This window comes from Taeniopygia guttata, chromosome 9, assembly GCF_048771995.1.
Source record: "Taeniopygia guttata chromosome 9, bTaeGut7.mat, whole genome shotgun sequence".
Taxonomy (NCBI): Eukaryota; Metazoa; Chordata; class Aves; order Passeriformes; family Estrildidae; genus Taeniopygia; species Taeniopygia guttata.
Genome location: NC_133034.1, coordinates 17,924,619 through 17,945,510, shown reverse-complemented (window position 1 = coordinate 17,945,510; position 20,892 = coordinate 17,924,619). Strand labels below are relative to the sequence as shown.

Sequence of the window (20,892 nt, the reverse complement as noted above, 5' to 3'; positions counted from 1 at the left end):
TGTCTAAATAGCAGAAGACCAAGCAGCAGCACCAAATCAGAGTGGGCTCTGTTCTTCTGGCTTGGTTTTTTTTAAGGTGAATTCAATAGACTGATCCTAGTTTCAAGAGGTAAACAGCAGTGAAGGGTCCTGAGCCTGCCAGAGTTGCCTGGACTGGCTCTGGAATGGTATCTGAACACAAGTACTTATGTTACTCCCTTTCTTCCTTAGGGGTCTTTGCACTTTTTGCCATTATTTCCAGAGAGTGTGGCTGCAGGGATGTAGCAAACAGCTGCCTTGTGTCACTTGCCATCTCATTCTCTGCCTGGCTGGGAGCAGGGCAGGGTTTCAGCGGGGGATGTCTGCCTAAATCTGTGCTCTGCTCTGTGTTTACATTGGAAAAGATCAAAGCATGTGCTTAGAGTTAAAAATGGAGACTGTGTAATTAGGGATCTCCTCTCGCTCCGAGTCACATGTACATGGACTTACATACGTGAGATGCTCCTGCCCTCATCACAGCCGCATCCTGGGGCAGAGACAGCTCTGCATGGAGCTGTTCCTGGCCATGGCCATCAGAGGTCAGGGCTGCCTTTGAAGGGAAGTGCCTTAACCTTCTCTGTGAGTGGTCTGTTGTCTGCAGGAGGAGACACCCAAGACCAGGTGACGACAGTGGCCCTGTTGAGTCGGAACTAGGCCCTGTCCAGAGTGGTGTCCTGCCCCAGACCGCAGTGCTGGAAGAGTAAGAAAAGAGCACAGGACAGTACTGGAGAGGAGTCCATTTGCTGATGTCTTTCCAGCTTCTGGTGCTCAATGTGGAGGCACTTCCTGAGCTCCAGGCTGTATCTGAATTGCAGTATGTAGTAGCTGTTAGATTCCCATGAATTTATCTATTTTTTTGAATGCACTTATTCCTTTGGACTCTACACTAGTGAACATACACATTCAACTACCAACTGTGTAAAAAGTGTTTCCTTTTTATTGTAAGCAGAGCAATTACTCCATTTGCTTTCTCCATCCCACTCAATGCTAAATACCTCAATCACATCCAAGTTCAGCTAATGTTTGTCAAGCAAATGAGTCCTTGTGTATGACCTTTTTTCTGCTACAGAAGCCATTTGGTACCTCTGATGTTCTTGTTGCTTCTTCTCTCTCTAATGTACCTTTTTGAGATTGCACAAATGGAATTGCAGGCAGTACTCAAGACATAGGCACACCGGGGAATGATAAAATTGCAGAATAATGTTTTCCATTTTGTTGCCTCTTCCTTTCCCATTTGTCCTTAGCAGTGTGTGAGTTATCAAGTCGCTCTGTTGTTAGAAGGGCCTACAGGGAGAGCCTCGCAGACTCCTTCTGGAGGAAGGATGTGGATAACAGGACATGATTTATCTGTTTAATTTATGTTGGACTGTTTGATTTTGCAAAATTAACTTCCTCCCCGAAGAAAGATGTCAGATGAAATTTTCAGTTGAAAGGTGCAAGGGGAGAGAGAGATTAGCGTTCAGAGCAGGGCAAAGTTGTGTGCTTTGATCCTTCTGCACACTTACTACTCTTCTCCACTGTGTGCCTTGCCTATAGGACAAAGTTTGGGGGCAGGACTGGGGGACTTATCCAAAAACTGCCAACCAGATTGTTTCCCTTGGATCAGACCCTATCGAAGCAATTGTGTCCTCGGCTTTTCACATGCAAAAGAAGCACTTTATTAAAAGAAACAAGATACTTCCCAGAGTCTGACAGCTTGCATTTTAACTATCACCCCTAACAAGGGACCTTAAAACTGACCCCAAGACTTAATTTAACCATTACAATTCCATTAGTCTAATTTGTCATGAAACGTCTTTAACTAATTACCTGCATTTGTAAGTTAGTCCACATGTCATGAGATAAGAAGTCAAGCATAGTCATAGGTCACTGCTCTGGGCTGCCATCACATAACACAGACCCCAGATGAAAGGGAATTCAGAGTTGATAGGAGGAATCCAAATGACAGCTACTCAGCCAGTACAAGGCAGACGTGCCTGTAATGTAAAAATTGGACCATTGTCTCAGAAGTGGTGTTTTGGAAAAGATGGGGCATGCCCTCATTAGCAGAATAAGGTCTAGGAAGACTGAGCATTCCTCATAAGCATTTGTCTTGAAGGTGGTAATTTGATAAATACAGGTCCCCACTAAAATCATTTGCTAAATTTGGCAGACAACAGTATTAAATATTTATGACTAAATTTAGAGCTGTCCCTTTTCAAAGAGACCTGATTATATCCTGAATGGCACTTTAAAAAGCTCATTTGGGAACTTTTGTTGGTTTCCTCAAAAAACAAATGTTGAAACAGAGGAAAAGACCAATTAGGAATCTGATTAAAGGTTGCTCAAGCCTTTCACTGAATAGTTTGGATTTGGCTCCCTATTACTTGTTGGAAATCTGCCCATGAATTTATAGTGGGAGCTACAACATGCTGTGTGCCACAAACACCTCTCTCTCTTAGATTCAGACAACTGTAAACTTCCCCTCATTTCTCTTGTTCCAGTGCCTGTGACATTTCCCCTGAGACTAGATGAGGAGAAGGATATGGTACGTGATTAATGCAGGATGAAGCATTCAAAAAATTTTCTCATTCTTGTTCCTGCTTCCTTCCTCGCTGAGCGGAGGTGCAGAGGGAGGTCGCCAAGAGTGATTCCCCCCATCAATACAGAGTGTCACCATCACACTTTTGGCTGCTGGTGCTGGGTGTGAGGGGTAATTAAATCCCTGCCTCCACCCCAGCTCCTGTCCCTCGGCTGTTCCTTACAGACAGCAAACCCTGCTGAATTCTTCACTTCCATCACTCACTGGATCAATACAGAGGGCCGGCAATGACACAGTTATACTGGTCAGGCCAGCCCTACCTTTGTACTCCCTAAGTACAGGCTCTGTCCAAGCCATAAATCACAGCTACTCTAAATTATAGAGCCTGCCAACACATCAGAGGCCTGGAGTGGGAGCTCCCTGTGATCACAGCAGGGAGGGGAGGATAAGGAAGGCCCTGACCAAGCTGTCTATTCTGTACTCAGGAGCTTTATTCAAACAGCAAGGAAGAGGGCCTGGGAGCCTCTGCGCTCCTCTTGCCTGCCACAGTGGCTCAGCAGTGGCTCTGGGGTTACCTGCTCTCCTCACGAAAAATCGAAATCCTCCTTCTAAAGGCCATAAGGCAGTCACTGGGGTCAGGAAGAAACTTCCTTTACTGGCATATTGCTGCAGACTTTATACCTGCACGTCCCCTTTTTTGCATCCCTGTGGGGAGAGAGGACTGACTCATTGATTTGCATCTTCCTCTTACCAGCACTGGGAGTGCTCAGTCCTCTGTGAGGGGGAGGAAGGGCAGCACCCCGCTGTCCCCAGCTCCTGCACACAGCCACACCATGGTACTTCTTTCTTTCCTGTGTGGAAGTTCACCTGTTGTTTTTTACCAATACTCTTCCAAATCTTTTAAGAGAAATGAATCTTCAGATCTCCAAATCTTTAGCCTGTCTGAAACCAGCATAAAATATCTTCCAGTCTGCAATGAAAAATCACAGACGATCCATCCTTTCGATCGCTTGCTTTTATCCTAAGCTGATAAGGGAGGCCCTCCTGTGCTTGTCAGCTTTGCATTCTTGGTGTGTGCAGCATAGCTGAGGATTGCAGATTAAAGGTGAAGAGTTGAGCAGGGAAAAAATGCAGGAATGAAGCGGCTGTTTAATGGGATAGAGGGGCTTTCCTCTTGAAAACTGCTTATCCATATCCTGTCTCTTGGTAATTACAGAGTATTTTCTTTATGGGGAATGCTAGCACTGTTTTCCTGGTTTAATATATTTTACCCACTTGCATGATCATCTTTTCACTTTGGTAGGTGAAACCATTCTTTATTAAATGGTGAATGTCAACAGCATTGTTTTAAGCTGCTTAGTTCCATCTTGTGCATCTTTTGTCTTATAGTTAGAACAAAGTTCAAGTGTGCTCAGGAGTTAAAGCTCAATCTGTAACTAAGTTTGAATCCTTGCAGTTCCAGGCTTGCAAACTCCTTTCCACCCAAGTCTCTCTCAATCTGTAACAGAACATCTACAGTTACTAATCCAGATATTGTTGAATTGACTTTCAGTGATTGGATGTGCTGTCCTGATAGTTAGAACCAAACATTTGAAAGACAAGCTCTGGCAGCTGTTTTAGACTGCTCATGTCACCATCTGTTTTTCTGCTAGAAATATTTTAATTTTCAAAAACTCGTCCCTGTGCCTTGCTCTGTTTTTCAGGTAGACCCTTCCCCTCCTGGTGTCCCTAAGGATCTCAGGTAGGACAGCTTCATCATTGGTCCTGGTGCCTTCATCAGTGCTGTATTTTGCTGGGATTCACCTCCAGAAAGAGATCTAAGAATCCATCATTACAAAATCTGCATAAGCTTACAGGGGCCAGAGCAGCTAATAAAGATCAGTGGGAAATGACTAATGCAGATGTGCTGCCACGTACCTACCACTGTCTTTTCTGGTCTCTGGAGAGGTACTGGGAGAGCACAACAGCCACTGGTGGAGAAAAACAAGAGAAGAGAAAGGATTCATCTGCCAGGAAGAGATGCAGTCATGACTCTGGCTTGGTGTAATAAACAGCATGTGCTGTTCAGAGATCTGGCTGTGCACAGGCCATATTCCCCTGATCTCTCTCCAGCTTGGAGATCCTTCTGCTGTGGTTGATGTGAACAAGTCTCATTCTTTGTATCACCTCCATTGCAAATGAGGTTAAGAAATGGGAACATTTCAGAGTTGGAAGGAGTGATCTGGGATTCTTCAGATACCAGAAGTTCCTGATTGTTTTTTTGGTATAGATAATGTCAATGTTTATACATGTAAAAGTGATAACAGGGAGGTTGGAGAAATGGTGGGATTTTGAGTTGGGATTGGGGGGGTTTGCTGTGAGGTGAGGGCTTCTGAAATGGCAGAGACTTGGAAAAGATGGATGCCTTGGCTTGGAATGTATTGCCACAGTCTGGAGCAGGAAATCATACGGGGTTTGAGATGTGGAACAGAAGAGAGAGAAAATCTGCCTCACAAGGGATTGAAGGAATTTATTTTAGGGACTTGAAGGATTGAAGTAACTCATTTCACATGACTTTTCCTCCTCTATCCCATGCTCATGACTGCATGCAACAGTCATTTTTGCTGATGGAAATGTGGTCACTGTATTTTCTGTCCCACTGTCGTCTCCTTGTCTCTTTACTTGTCCATACAGTATCATATACCCTATGGCATCATATAATTAAAATAGATGATTATGCAGATGTAAATGGATCCCTAAGGAAACTTAGCACATGGACATAACACCATAGGCAACTTTTAACTGATTATGCAGCTATAAAAAAGTTTCTTATTTTCAAAATTAAAAACACCTTAACTTTTTTCCCTTCTTTTTATGCTAACAAACCTAACATTTTCCTCTCCAGATAAGCTCTGAAATGGAAGAGAGAGTGCAGAATACCTTATGGAAGTGAGGGCTGTAGGTTTATGGGTTTAGATATCTCTGAAAAGCACAAAAATATTTCCTCCCATTTGCAACACCCATCCCCCTGCAGACAGAGTGCAGCCCCTGTATGCATTTGGTTTCCAGATCTGTGATTCCTACCCTCCTTTTTATAAGCTGTGAATTTTTTTCCCTTTCAAAGCACAGATTTTAAGCCCCCTCCCAAGCCCCCAGGGTAGCTTTTGTCCTGTGAGTGCCCTAGGGTTTTAAAGAATGTGGAAAGTCCTTGGTTTATTCTGTTTCTGTACTGCTACTTCCAGTTCCTGATTCCTGTTCCTCTGTGGCCTCTGCTAATGCAGAGTCTGTCCCGAATGGGGGTTTCCTCTGCAGTTCCACTGAAATGTGGCTGTGTGCACAGGGACTACAGCCTTCTAGGCAGCATTCTTTTCTTGTTATTTAGTAGAGAAGAGGTATCACTTTTTCCCCCTCTCCATCATCAGCCTGATTTTATTACAATCCCATAATGCCAACACTGTTCATGTTTCCTCATCCCAAGACTTGGTGGATCCATTCAAACACCGTGTTAATCCCCCTCTATTCTCAGTAGCACCTTTATTATGGTATTGCCTTTCCAAGCTACAGTTGATTTTGCAAGCCTTCACACCAGCTAATCCAACCTCTTTTGGCTTCTTTCCCAAAGGTGTAGAGTTCTAAGGGGAACATTCAGCAAGGATATTTTTACTCAGTATCAGTGGATCCAGAATTTCTTATTTTCTTACCTACAGGGCTGCTCACTGCTCTCCATCACTAGCAGCAATGAGGGATAGATACTGCTTACAGAATATAATCATTATAAAAGAAAATAAGACAAAAATGAGGAATCTAAAAGCTGTCTTCATTTTCTATCTGTAGGTACAAGTCAGGTGGAGCTGCCCTAACATTTGTGCTGCTAATTAAGGAATAGCCTGTTACATAATAAACAGTACACACTCTTCTCTAGGAGCAATCTTGCAGTGAAGCAGGAGAAACCACCTGGGTGGAGGGACCAAGGATTAGCTGGTGCCTGAAGCAGAGACTGTATAGAGAGCACATCCAACAGTATTCCTCAGAGCAGCTCTAACAACTCTGGCAGATCATAGCAGAACTCTTCTATTTTATTATGTGCTGAAAAGTAACTGGTTTTTACACATTAGACACTAATCAAGGTCACCCTTTCATTGCTGAATGCTCTGCATTCACTGCACTGTTGGCAGGAGGGCTTGCTCTGCTCCCGTGTGTTCAGAAAAAAACCCAAAATAAAAAAGGAGAAGAAATCCTTTGGCCAACCATCTGTTGGAACAGAGGCCATGGACACAATGCAGATATGAATGCCTGGATGCATTTTGCAGGTGTGCCCTGTGACCCATTTTTCCGTGGAGAAATTCACTGGGAAAATAGATTGCACTAGACTGTTCCTGCAACTGCAGTTAATCGTGCCTTTTCTATATTACTGCTACAGGATTAACACAAACATTGCTTCTATTTTCAGGCTTATCAAAGGCAGCAGCACATCTCTCTAATCTCCTATTTCCCTGCTCTCTTTAAAGTGTTTAAATGAATGGAGCACTGATGAGCAGGGATGCGGTGCCAGCAGGGATGGTGTCATTTAATGCCTCGCTATTTATGCTATTTAATGCCTGTGTGGCTTTATGTGCCCTGGGTGACCTGCAAACCATCTGGCAGCCTCCACCCTTTCACAGGACAGACGGAGGTGGAGACAGCACCTTCACTTGTCTCTGGTTCAGAGAGTGACCAGCAGCAGTAAAACAGTACAGTTCTGATGAGCCTGCTCCTACACAGCCTGCACCTGCTGTCACTGAAGGATGAAGCTCAGAGGCCATGGACTGGTGACCCTTGAGACCAGGCAGGCTGGATCTCAGTGATCTGTGGGCACTTACCTACATTCCTGTTGGACTGGTTGGCACACACAACCTGGATTTTTCTTACAGCTGTAAAAAGCATAATGATACCTGATCTGCCCCAGCACCTGTTTGTGCACTGTTAACTTGTCAAAAGGTTTCAGACAAGCTGGAATCGGCAGAATTGCGTGTGTCATATCAGCTCCTTGTCCTAAGAGTCCTACAGCTGGATTTGCAGTATCATTGAATCACAGCCTGAATTTGTAGCCGTATTACTTACACAAATCACAAATACTTGGGTTGTGTCCTCCAATCTGCTAGGAAGTGGGCTGAGATCCACCCTGCAGCTTTCACACCACTGTCAGCTGGCATTAACTTCCAGTCATTTTTTCCTTTGAGGCCAGATTGAAATCAGTGACCTAGAAGTAAAATACTCTGTATTTTGTTAGCAAGTAGTCCCTGGAGTTGTGCAGTCTAAATTAGGATGTTTTCTCAGTGAGCTCTTTTGTATATCTTCTATGGCAATTGTGCTTTAATTACCACAATCCTTTTTCTGGTAGCAGAATTTATTAATTGCTTTTCACTTTCTCCAATACACTTTCTGCTCAGATCACAGTGAAATAAAGATTTTCTTTAGTGTGTGGAACAGTTATGATAGCCTAGTGTAATGCATTAGTTTTCTATGGTGACATAATCAGAGATTATATTATGGATTCACTGATATTCCTGCAAGGAGAGCAAACTGAAAATGGTGTTGGACACTTACTTCACTGCCTGTTAACAGTACAGGTGTGGGATCTGCCCCTAAAAATGCTCCTGTCTGGGAGAATATTTGCAGAAGTAAGAACTAGTCATGTGTAGAAAAATTTTCACAACCAGCCTTCATGTTTATGGGATGGATCACTTGTGGACAGTGCTGAGAGTCTGCTGGGAAGTGCTGGCTGCCCTTGGCAGTGCCACTGCTGGAGGTTCATTCTATTCAGCATTTTAAGGAAGTGCCCAGCTCTTGTAACTTTACTGCAGCCTGTTCATAAGAATAAGTTATGTCTCCACTTTTTCTAGAGTTCAGATTCTCTGTTCAGATTCAAGGTCAGATCCAGTTGGTCACTCTGTGGCAGTATATAATGAATTGCCAGCATCCCAGAACATACAAAATTGGAGATTAGAAGCAGCTCCACCTTATTATCATGATAGTCAATTGCAAGTGGTAGTGCAGTGGATAAGGGCAAGGTAATGTGACATGTGAGTGGAAGAGCTCTCAATCTGTGTATTATGAAATTGTCATTCTGTGCCACTGTTCAGCATAAATGGACTAATCTTCAGTTTGAAAATGAGGAGAGCTTGACTGTTAAAGAATAGGTCATTTGGCTTCTGGCAGCAGCAGAAGATGCTGTAATATAAGCTGTAAGAACTTGTGCATTCTTGGTAAGGAGATAAAAATGATTAAATTGCACTGCTTGCTTCTCTATCTTTCAAAGTAATTCATATTTGGACCCGGATTCAGCTAAGCATTTGCATAATTCCTCAGGCCATTCCTATTCAGCCATGCATTTCAGTTTGTGCTTAAGCTCAAGCAAGTGCTGAAGTTCTTTTCAGTTCCTGGGGCTTCAGCCTTGCAGAACAAAGTCTGGGTCCTTACTTTATGTTTCAGCAGCTTCTGAGGTTGCTGTGCTGTAGCAAATGTAAGTTTGCTTTGTAAGTAGCAAATTGAAGTTTGTATTTGTTGTATTATGGGCTGAATACTCTTTAATGACTCAGAAAGGTTAAGGGTGAAGATGTGGGGATCCTGCAGACGATAATTTTTAATAGAGTCCTCTGTTGGAAATCCAAGAGCCAGAACAGGGGTCATGTCTCTGAAGAGTTTCACGGACTCTGCAAAGCTGGCAGTCACACTGACTGCCTCCCTTCCGCTGGGCTCTTCCTGAAAAGGAATGAGCAGAGCCAAGGGAAAGGTTTTGTTGGGCTCTTTGGGAAATATAGCTCTTCAGGCTGAGCTCTGTTCCATATTATGCTCAGTTTTCCAGAGAAACTTTGGTAGGGTTGTGCCAGGTGGTAGCCATTTGTGATGTGAATTGTAGTTTCAACAAATCTTTCAAAAATTGCAGTACTACCACATATATTTGTACTGTGAAAACTTGGGAGTGAGAGTTGGAGAAGAACCTTGATGTGCTGATTTTTTTTTTTTTTTCTTTTGTGGGGCTGAAAATTCAAAATGTTTTGCCTGGCATTATCAAACTCTTGCGTGTCAGTTCAGTTTAGCAACAGAACATGTCAGCCAACAGAGTTCCACTGCTTTGTGAAAATGTGTGTGTGAACTGAAAATTTTTTAACTGAGATTGACCCCAATCTAAAATGAAATGTTTGGTTACAGCTTTTTATAGAAAATACAATGAAACAATTAACTTTTTTTTTCCTTTGGAAAAAATAATTTTCAAACATTTGGTAGGAAACCCCTTACAGAACAGATTTATGGCCTGAAGTCTTGTTCACAGTGAAACTGGTGGGAATTTTGCTGTTGACTTTCATGTAGCCATTTTACTGAGGTTTTCTTTGCAGCAGGAGGGATTGTGTGACTCTCTATCTGGAGGTATTAATGTAACTTCAAAGTTTCTTGGCCCACTTCAGAAATAAAAAATATTCTTATATATCCCATCAACTTGTTGGTGGTCTTGCTTCATTGAAGGCAACACAATTTTTTGTCTCTGTCCCAGCGAATCACAAGGAACTCAATCTATATTTGTTAAAATGGAGACCAGCAACATGTTCTTCTAATACAACAGTCGTAGAGGAAAGGGCAAATGTCCAGGTTAGTGCTCTGCTTTGCTGGGCTGTTTTCACATCATTGCTTTAAAATATTTGTTCTGTGGAGGAGAATCACTGCAGGTCCCAGATGAAGGTGTTTATAGGGCGATTCTGTTTCAGTGCAGTGCTGTGCATGATTCTGTCTCAGTTTGCCTGCTCCCAGTGCATGAGATGATTCACCTGCTCCTGGATTTTCCTTTCTGTATAGAAGATTTTATTAACCCCCAGAAAGCTTTGTCTGGAAGCTGGTTTTCCACCCCAAACTGAGGTCTTACTATTAATAATATTTTACGAGCATGGAGCACTTCATTCCATGGCTGAGTCCTTTGTTACCTCTTCTTCATGTGTGTCAAAGTGTCAACAATAGTGAGAGAAGGAAGATAAAGGACTGGAAGAATCAGAGGAGGGGGAAAGCAGAACTCTGTGGTCACTTTTCATGAGATACATGCATTTGGAAATTTGCTAAAGTATGTTTGTAATGTTTTTCATAAGAAATATTAAATGAAAGTAGAGTTAGTCCTGGACTTAACCTACCCATTTTTCCTTGGATTTAGGGCTACCTCAGGGCAACCTTCCTGTTTTGCACTTCAAGCTCATCTCTACCTGCTTTACTGGCACATTGCACTGCACTGAGGACAGCTCTGTCCAGCTCTGTGTGGTAGATACAAAAAGAGCAGGACCTTCCATGGAAGAAGTGATTCCTGGGAGGTGCCTGAGAGCTGAGTTTAAAAAGCATCATGTTCCCAAAGAAAGGCCAAATTTTTCAGAAGGACTGAACAACAAGCACTCCTGCTGTGACAGATGGCTGAGTGTTTCAAAAGATCTTGCTGTTAAAGCTAGCTGGAGATTCTCTATTCTCTTGTTTTTGACAGGAACTTGGGTTTTCTGTTAAACAAAATAATAGTGCAGAATGGACAGATTTTCCTTCCAGCGTTCTATTTTTATGTGAGAGTTTTAATTGTTTTGGTCAGGGAAACTCTCACTCCTGTAGTACATTGATTTACACTCACTGTGCTGGAGAGCCATGAGACAGACACTTCCCAAAGTCTGATCCCAGGTTCTGACTCCCCAGCAGCAACAAAGCTGTTCCAGAGCTCTGGCCAAACACAAAGCTGCTGTGTGATGTGGTGGGCAGAGCACTGGAGTTTGCTGCTCCCAGACAGGTTTTCTTGGGTTTTCTTTTAGGTTTCCTAGAGAGGGTTGAGTTTTGAGATACTTGATTTGGGATCCTGAACACAAGATCTCCAGTGAGTGAATGTCTTCACGTGTGGCTGCTCACAGGTAGGATTGGGAGTGAAAGGCAAGCTGTGTTTGAATGTAGCTGAACATGCAGAAAGTAGGATCTTGGAACTTGAGGCTGTTTCTCAAAATGTGTGCTTTAACATTTCCATGATTTAACTTTCCCATCCATAAACAGGAAGTAAATCATCATCAGTGAAGGACTTTAAAAGTTCAGTGTCTGAGATGCAGAAATACAAAAAAATCCATTTATTTCATCTGAATGTCTCAAAGCTCTTTTAAACTGTTAATTAATTGAGCAGTCATAATGATGTGCCAATGGGGATGAAGGGGGAGGAATAATTTACAGGTGGGAGAAATGAGGCATGAATGACTTCCTAGCCTTTCCTGTGCCATGCTGTTAGTCTGTGTCGGATCCAGACAGATACCTTCTGTCCTGTCTCCTTTTGCATCTGTGATGGGTGGCTGGGAACATCAGTTTTTCCCCCTCTCTGCTTCTGCCTCTTCTTCTGCAGGGAGCCCAACTCCTTTTCTCCAGGCTGCTGTTTCATGGAAGTGCAAGGAGTCCACGTGGCTCACCTCTCTGAAGGAGCAGCCCTGGAAGCTGGGACCTCTGCTTCAACTCCCAGGTTCCACCTACTGAACAGGTCACAGCCAGAGAGCCAACTCCACTGTCTGGGAGAAAGGAGTAAGGAAATGAAACTTCTGGGTGCTCTTGGAGCAATGGCACATTCTGCCCTGCCTGCCTCCTCCTGACCTTATGCACAACTGGATTATGGTGTGCTGTCCTCTGCACACCTTTCACAACAATTCAGTTTATACCTTTGCTGCACTGGGCAGAGTAGCTCAGGAATATTTGACTGGGCTCTGAAATACCAGCTCACCTCTGAGAAACAACAGAGTCCCCTTTGTCACTGTCTCTTTCTTGTCTGAACTCCTGTATCTGGGGTCAGTACACTTTTGTACAGAAAACATTGAATCTTCTTTCATATATCGAATAAATGAGCACACAGTAAATTCAAATTGTTTAAAACTTACAGAATGGGCAGGATAAAACTATTGCTTAGGAAAATACCCAGTGCACGATTTCATTTAGAGTTTGGCTGAGAAACCTGTTTAAACTTAGTTCTTAAACACAGCTGTGAAACTTGTGAAGATGTCACATCAGTAGCTCACCCAACAACCTTGAAAGCCTCCTGGGAAGGTAATCACAGCACCAATAGTGAGCAGTAATTCTAACTGGATGCTTTGCTTCATTCCTCTGGCTACTCCTTGTTGAGCTCCTGCAACTCCAGACATGAAGTTTTTCTTCTACCCAATGTGGTTTCAACTGCTTCTCCATATCAGTTATTCATATCTGAAAGGGAAAAGAAAAATACTAACATAAATTGCTGGACCCTGGAATAAAATGTTTTTTTATTTAACTGACAAGGCTTATGGTTACCTTCAGACATAGCTTTTAAAGTAGTTTTTAGCTGGATGACAGAGATAAGCCCTCCAGGAAAAACCAGTGGTAAAGTGGTAGGTCATTATAAATATTTTGTTCTCTCTGTAGTCGTGTTTTCCATTCTTTTTCAGTTTATGTATCTTGTAAAAATTTTCCAGTAAATCTGCTACCTTCTATGTGGTGAATTTAAGCCTATTGATTTGTAGCTGTCCTAATTGCATTTTACAGAACCCCTGCTGCCTCTGGGACCAGAGCTTGAAAAGTCCTGTTTAGTGAAATGGATTGTCTCCCACAGGTCATTGACACCCTATATTCTGCCTTATCTAAATCAGGCAGTCTCCAGTATTCTCTGATCTAATCCCAAAAGTGGCGGGTGTGTGTTATGTGCAGATATAATGCTTACACATAAATTTCTATTGAGCAGTTGTTGGAAAAGGAGCTGAAAGCAGGTAGAGCTTGCCCTCCCAGCTCGGTGCTAAGTGGGGATGCAGTGCCTGCTAACAGCTGGCTTTCCTGCAGCTCGGCAGGTGATGAGTTCCCACCACTTCAGGAGCCCACTGCCAATGGTTAGCACATGCTGTTGTGAGAAATCTCATCAGTCAAAAACGTCTCATAAATAATTTAGAGGAAAGCAATTAGCACACACAGCTGTAGCTGTTTGCAAAGTCACAGTTATACCTGCCAGGGCAATCTGGAAATGGAAATTTCAAAACCATTTCTTGAAGTGGCCAGAACGGTCTAGCTTGGAGCTAAGGCTGATGGGTAGTTGTTGTTGAGTAAGGAGCAAATTGCACTTTCATGTCTTTTTATGTATAATGAAATCCAGGAGAGAATTTTAGTATTTTGTGCATATTGGGAAAGGGATCAAAGGGATGCAGTTTTTAAAACTCCAGGAGTCAACTCCTTATCCTTTCAGAAGTTCTGCAACTCATTCAGCTTCAGAGCAGGGGGGACAGATTTTAACAGAGACATGGACATGCATTTGGAAGGCATCAGCTAGTTAGAGTTTGTCTGTATGTACAGACTGCTCAGAGGACAGGCAGGAGAAAAGGAAGAAGATACTGTTTGAAGTATCTCATCTGAGTATGCTTGCCTTGACAGATCGATGAGAGCAAATTGTTTGAGGACTTCTGGGTAATGATAAAAGGGAGGGGAGCCTGCTCTTTAAGAAACTCAAGCAACTACAGGGAAGGTGTGAAAACAGATTTGTTTGTGCAGGTGAGTCCTGAAGAAGGGGTATCAAAAGAAGGGTATCAAACATTAAATCTAGAGATGACATGAGGCTGTGTAAATAGGGCATGTGTAAATATATTCTAGTAGAGGCTTAGAAGTGACACCATGACACTATATTGGGACAAGGGGACAGACAACATAACACTGCAAGATCCTCTCAGCATTTCTAATAGCTGTGCATTCAGTCATGGAATCTCTGCTGAATGCCTAAAATATGTTAATCTTCACAGGATCCTCCATTGGCTAGGGAATTACTATTCCTATGTTACCAACTGGAAACTTAATCACAGTACGTTACCACATGAGGAAATGCCAAACCTAAACTCTGAGATTCCTTCCTCTTTCTAAGAGGAAACACTGTATTGTGAAAAAAGCATTCAAATGTGGGTTGCTTATAGTATGAATGCTACAAAGCATTTCAACTATGTTCAAACACCATCTGAATTAGAAAAGACTGGAGTTAGAATTTGTAGCAGTGGTATTATTTTATTCTGCAACTCTCCTGTGGGAAAACATGTCCCATTTCCTTCTGTTGTTTGCACCATTTGACCTGTTCTTCTAAATCCAACTGCCATCACCTGGCCAAGAAAGCAGAAGAGAAGCCCAAGAACCTCTCTGCCACTTTAGGGTGGTCAAGGCCTCCGTCCAAGGGAAATTCCACGGGTGAGCCTTAGAGAGTAACCAAAAGCAGCAGCTGCTCATTGACTGTGAGCTGGATGAAAATCCCTGCAGTCAGTCAACGGGCTGCCCCAGCTGGTCTGGCCTCACAGAGACAAGTAAGACCTCCTGTAAGTGATATTAATTGGAGTCTATCTAGAAATCTCTTACCATAGATTTTGTTTGACTGCAATGGGAACTTTAACACATTATTGAATACATTATGGCAGCCTACCTTCCTGGAGTGCATTATGATTAGCTGTTAGTGTGCTTTGGTAAGAGGCTCAAATATTTCATTTGCTTATTTCTTTCATGTTTTTATACTTACTAGCTCTTAGTAGAAGTGGGGAATGTGAAGAATGTCCTTCAGAACTGCAGATGAATAATTGCTCAACAGCCAGAATTTCAGTAACTTTGAAAATTTTCCTTGAACTGAAATTCAGCCTGGGGTGAATCACTGGTCACTGGGGTGAATCTGGAGTATTTTGTGGTTTTTCTTCTTGTGAGTTAATCCAACTTTATTCCAATTTAACATGTTAGCTAAATGGGATCATTGTGTGGCTCTTCTTAAGCCAATTTAACACTTTTATAAGATTCTAAATCACATTGTCTTCTGGACCACAAATAAGTGTTCAAGAAATGTAAGTTAAAATAATTGTCTAACAGGCTTCTTTCCCTCCTATCCAGAGAATAGTGAGTGCAGAATTTGGATCACTATCCGTAATAGCCTGTAGGAATATTTACAGGTATCCTTCTTGAAAGAAGCTGAGCCCTTGATCTTTATAACATTATTGCAAGTCTATATTAACAGCACTGCAATGCAGAAATGTGAGAAACCATTAAAAATGTCAACTAGGTCAACTAAAGATGAGTCAGGATTTTGTTCAAAACAATAGGCATTATGTTTTCATAATTCAAGAAAATATTTATTGTACAAGGAGAGATGACTTCTGTTTTTAAAAAGGGGATTATCTGGCTACAGGGTTTGGCTGGGCTTTGCCAGTGACTGCACTGTACATGAGAGTAAACATCTGCCTTAGATGGTATCTTCTGGGTCCAGAGGTTACCACCTGAAGTGTCCTATCACATCCCTGTGCTGGGAGCTCTGGAGTCTGGATTGGAATGTCTCTCCATTGTCTTTGATGATAAATCAGGGAAGAAAGGAAGAAACTGTTTTTCACTAAAGGTAGATTCATCTGCCTCACCTTTAATTTGTAGGAGCTGTCTGGCTGTGTCCATAATGAATGGAGAAGGAATGGTTTCTTCACCTGAAGATTCATCATCTAATCTAGATTTGAAGACTTGCCACTGGAGGAGGGTTTACTTTACTGTTCATTTCAGAAATCCTGGCAGCAAGGTCAGACTGGAGTCTCCTTTTACAGTCAATTTTGGTTAATACCCCTGTATTTCAGCACAGGAGGATCCCTGATATTTCCTGTGCTAGAGCAACTCTAGTAACACTACAGGTTTTGCTAGGGGTTTGTTTATGTGTTGCTGGTGGGTTGTTTTTTGTTTTTTGTTGGTTTTTTTTTTTGGGGGGGGGGGTTTCTTTTGTTTGGTTGTTTGGCTGGTTTTTTTGTATACTTGAAGAGCACAAGGAATCCTTCAATAAAAGCTGTTTTCCCTTTTTAGATTCAGCCACTAATAATAATCCATTGTCTTAAACCAATCAACATTCATCAGTATGAAGTTCGAGTGCTTACAGTCACTAGCCATACAGGCCAGCCACACTGGATACTTTTCAAATGAACTGATGCTTCAAACTACCAAGGTTCCTTATTCACCTGGGGCTCAGCCCAGCACAGGAATCTTTCATTGTACTCTAATGTGAGAGTTTACATCAGTTTTAAAGACACATACAAAAGAAATTAAACAGATTCAGCTCTTTTGGCAGTGGCACCATGGCTTTTTCTACAGATCTTCCAGGGACTGCATGGAAACAGAAGATGTGTCTGAACAATTTCAGATCCCTCTGTGTGGTTAGGGTATTATTTGCATGGCTTTTAAAAAGTCCAAGGACACAGGATGAACTGATGTCTCTGAGGCAGAGGCTGACAGTAAGTGCTGATCTTCTGCTGCATCTCTTGAAATACCTAAATCAGGCCATACTTATGTTTATAAGATGATAGTCCCTGTGTTGCGGCATTCTCCTTTTACTTCTAACTTCAACTCAGAAAATGGGCACAGCTCTGAATAACAAACTTGTCAGCACAAACATTTCCTGTAAGTGCAAGGGCTCCAAATATACTGCCTAGATTTTCTTTTCTTTTCTTTTCTTTTCTTTTCTTTTCTTTTCTTTTCTTTTCTTTTCTTTTCTTTTCTTTTCTTTTCTTTTCTTTTCTTTTCTTTTCTTTTCTTTTCTTTTCTTTTCTTTTCTTTTCTTTTCTTTTCTTTTCTTTTCTTTTCTTTTCTTTTCTTTTCTTTTCTTCTCTTCTCTTCTCTTCTCTTCTCTTCTCTTCTCTTCTCTTCTCTTCTCTTCTCTTCTCTTCTCTTCTCTTCTCTTTTCTTTGTACAGATGAATAATCTATTTTATTTGTCATTTCTAATTTGAAAAGCAAAGTTCATTCTGTGTCAAAAGCCTTAGGTATGGCAGCCCAGCTACAGACAATATTGCATAAATGTCTTCATAGGACACTGGGAAAGGCTGACATCCTTGCCCACGTCACTTTGATTGCCCCATTTGACCTTACTTTCTCCTAGTGGATTCTCCCAGGCTAAGAAAAATCCATAAACACAGTTGCCTTTAAATGGTGTGAAAATATGTAGGAAGACCCCTCCAGTGCTCTCATTTTTCTCAGAGAATGGTCTCAGCTTCTCCAGCCTCTCCAAAGAACAAAGATTTTCACCAAATGAAACATCCTCATTTCTGTTCTACAGTGCATTTTCTGTATCCTTCTCCAAGTACAGTTGTGGTGCTGCAATAACTGTAGTTATATCCTGCCTTAAAAGGAGTTCAGTAATTACAATATTAGTATCATTTGGGGAAGCCGATAATCAAATCTTTGCTGGTTTTTACCTCTTCTTCTTTCAAGTTGCAAGAATTGCAACAACAGCTTGGTCCTTCTTCTAATTTATTCCTTATTCCATTTCACTCTTTTGTTTCTGATGAAACAACCCCTCACAATCTGATAGCAGTGAAAGCCAGCACAGTGTCAAAAGCAAGTCCCATGTCTGGCTGCCAAGCAAAAGACAAAATGTACCAGTAGGATGCTGTGCGGCAGCAGCACTTCCAGGAGGCAGCCTTCTTCCAGACTTGTCCCTGGTGTGTCACTGCTAGAGAGAACACAACCAACATGTTTTAATGAGGAATATTGGCAGCTGACTGGAAAAGAAAAAAAAGTGTTTATTATTTCTGTAGCACCATTTGGACTAGTGCCACTTATACATGTTCAGGGGAGATTCCCACCTATGCTTCCAGCCTTGGCCACTTCAGCCCCTGCCTCTGGTGGTCCCTATGCAACTCCAGAGAAAAATGGTTGGGTATTGCTTTTCTCTTCTCTTTTTTTCCTTTGGTTTGGGTGGGGTGGTTTTTTTTTGTTGTTGTTTTTTGGTTTTGTGTTTGTTTCTTGTTGTTTTGTTTTCTTTATGTTTGTTTGATTTTTTTTGTTTTCTCCATGTGGATAAATTCAATCCTTCAGTTTCCAGTGAACCGCATGGATAGTTGTAGTGGCGTAACAGGAGACAGTGGAAGGCAACAGAGATGCAGGAGCAAAGAAGAGTGACAGGGAGCATGAAATTCCTCTGCTGGCTTCACTGCTTAAATAAACATGTGGAATTATACCCAGAACTAGCTTTATATTACCTGATGAGCAGCTGGTGAGCTGCAGAGCACAGCAGTGGTTACCTGCATATTTTCAGAAGTGGACTCTGCAGCCTGTGTTGGTACCATGATGAAACCGCCTGTGGTACCTGGAATAGCTCATTTAAATATAGCTTATACATGGTCTCTGTGAGCTTTGCTCTGTGCAGACATACAGCAAGATATAATTATGGATTTTCCAAGTCCAAAGCTAGGCATTATGTTAGGGCTGCCTTTCTTTCACTACCACAGTCCCTTTTGCAGTTAAATCCTGGGCCTGTTGACTTCAATCTTCAAAACATACCTGCAGGGCAGGCAAGTAGCCCTGTCTGTGTCCTGTCAGTGAGATGTAAGAACACACTCAAAAGCAGCAAGGATCACTTGGGACTTTAATACTCCACCTGTGTGAGGGCAGCCATCAGCGCCACAGGAGAGCTGGTGGGCTGTGTGGCTCCTCACCCCTCAGCACAAGGCTGGGCATCTGCACCTCACTGCTTGAGGGTGGCCCAAGCTATTCTGACTTGCACACAAAATGGACAGGGAATAAGAGCATTTTGTGCCCTGCAGCCTGAGCTAGGAGGTGACCACTGTGGGGGAAGCACTGTACTGAAATATCAGATATATGGGGGTTCACTCTAGGTGTTTGTAGTGGAGCAGAAGATTGATGTCAATGCACATCATTCTCAGTCGCTAAGTATTCTTTCTTCCCCATGAAAATTAGATTTCTCTCTGAAATCCTTGTCAATGTTGTAATTATGAAAGTACAGTTATTTTAAATGCAGTTGAGTAAATGTGCAAGTCGTGGTGGTTTTGTGCTTTAAAAGGTCTCCTTGTATTTATATAATTGGGTTATAATCATAGAGGAGGAACTGAAAGCCTCACCCTACAGTGGTAAAAATGTCAGAGGTGCCCTCACCTTCACCTCTGCCAGAAGTTGCTATGGGTGAATTGTGCAGGCCATGGAGTAGCCCTAAACAAGTTATCAGAAAGTCTGCCTTTAAAACATTGTGGGTTTGGGGGTTTTTAACCAGGTCACTTTGCAAATCCAGTTTGGAGTTTGCTGCATACATTATAGGGACAGTCCTTACTCTGGGGAAACTGCATGTACTAAGACGTGCAGCTGGAAAATTTGCAACCCCTTAAATTAGGTTTGTGTGGATCCACATGGCTGTAGTGATATAAGGCTTAGTCTTCATTGAGTCCATGGAATTTGGGGGAAGAAGAAATGCCACTTTTACTTTATTGTGATACAGAAGTCAATGTTTAAACTAGAAGATTCACTTCTGGGATATGCTGAAGTCATCTTTTTTTCAGAAGCTGCTGTGCACTTTTCCTGGGAGGAATAAGTGAACCAGTGGGGGTGGAGGCAGCAGAATTCTGGGCAGGGTGTGAGCATGTGGGGTGGCCATGGGGAGGGTCAGCAGGGGCAGAGCTTCTCCAGCTAACTGAGATTCTCTTCATTATCTGAGCAAGGGCTAGAAGTACCAAGGAAAGATATGTAGTGGGGCTGTTTCCTCTCAGGAGAGCTTGAGCTACCTCTGCTGTATTATTGCTACCTTCTCACCTCTTGTACCCCTGTGCCATCGAAGGATTAACCTCATGAAAATTCATGTGGCCTGAAAAAACTTCAGACTTCCACAGCATGGGCTAAGGAGTAGCTACATTCCATCATTATGTACATAGTTATGTTCAGGTTAGAGTTTGCCTGCTGTGAATGTACCTTTTTTCAGGCTTTTTTACTTAGTTGTAATTTAACAACAATCCATTCCATGTATTTAATGAAAGTATGTGCTGAGACTTACAGATATTTCTGCCAGTATAGTCTTTACATCACAACTTGACGTTATGTGAAGGAATGTGCAAGTTCTCTGGAGTGGTCCTTCATTTTATCCTGATTCAGAAGTGGAAAAACAGGCAGGGACAACAAAGAGCAAATTCAATTTTCCTTCTTAAACCCTGCCAATTCGAATAATCTCTTGCTGAGTTTCCTGATGTGGCTGTTCACATTCCTTCATGAATTCAGACTGGCTGTTAGCAGCCTCCAAATAAAACATGGTTATATGGAGATTTACCTTGGCCCTGTTCTTGCTTGGCGACATGAGATGCAGAGAGCAGCCAACTGGTTCAGCTCATGCTACATGTCCTCTTCCAGCAACTGCTTCCTATACAAGCCCACTGGTCTCCAAATTAGTGGGATTGTTGCTTTAGCCCAAGATGTAGGAGATTTAATTCTGGTGTTTGTGTCAGCGATCAATGAAGTCAGGAAACTGCCTTTACAGAGCATTCAAAAGCCCTTTTATTCCGAAAGAATCAAATCCAGGCTTCTGTTAAATGCAGTAAATGCTGCCATCATTAAAACATTGAGGCTGCAAGTTTG

The 20,892-nt window shown here is 42.3% G+C and overlaps 1 long non-coding RNA gene across 1 annotated transcript in view; it reads left to right on the top strand.

The window, feature by feature from the left end:
- LOC140684693 (uncharacterized) overlaps positions 1 to 13,012 on the top strand; it is a 115,992-nt gene extending 102,980 nt beyond the window's left edge. The window contains exons 2-3 of the long non-coding RNA XR_012057353.1: positions 11,326 to 11,421; positions 11,895 to 13,012. This is a non-coding gene — a long non-coding RNA (uncharacterized lncRNA). The remainder of the gene's footprint in view (positions 1 to 11,325; positions 11,422 to 11,894) is intronic.
- The last annotated feature ends 7,880 nt before the right edge of the window (positions 13,013 to 20,892 follow it).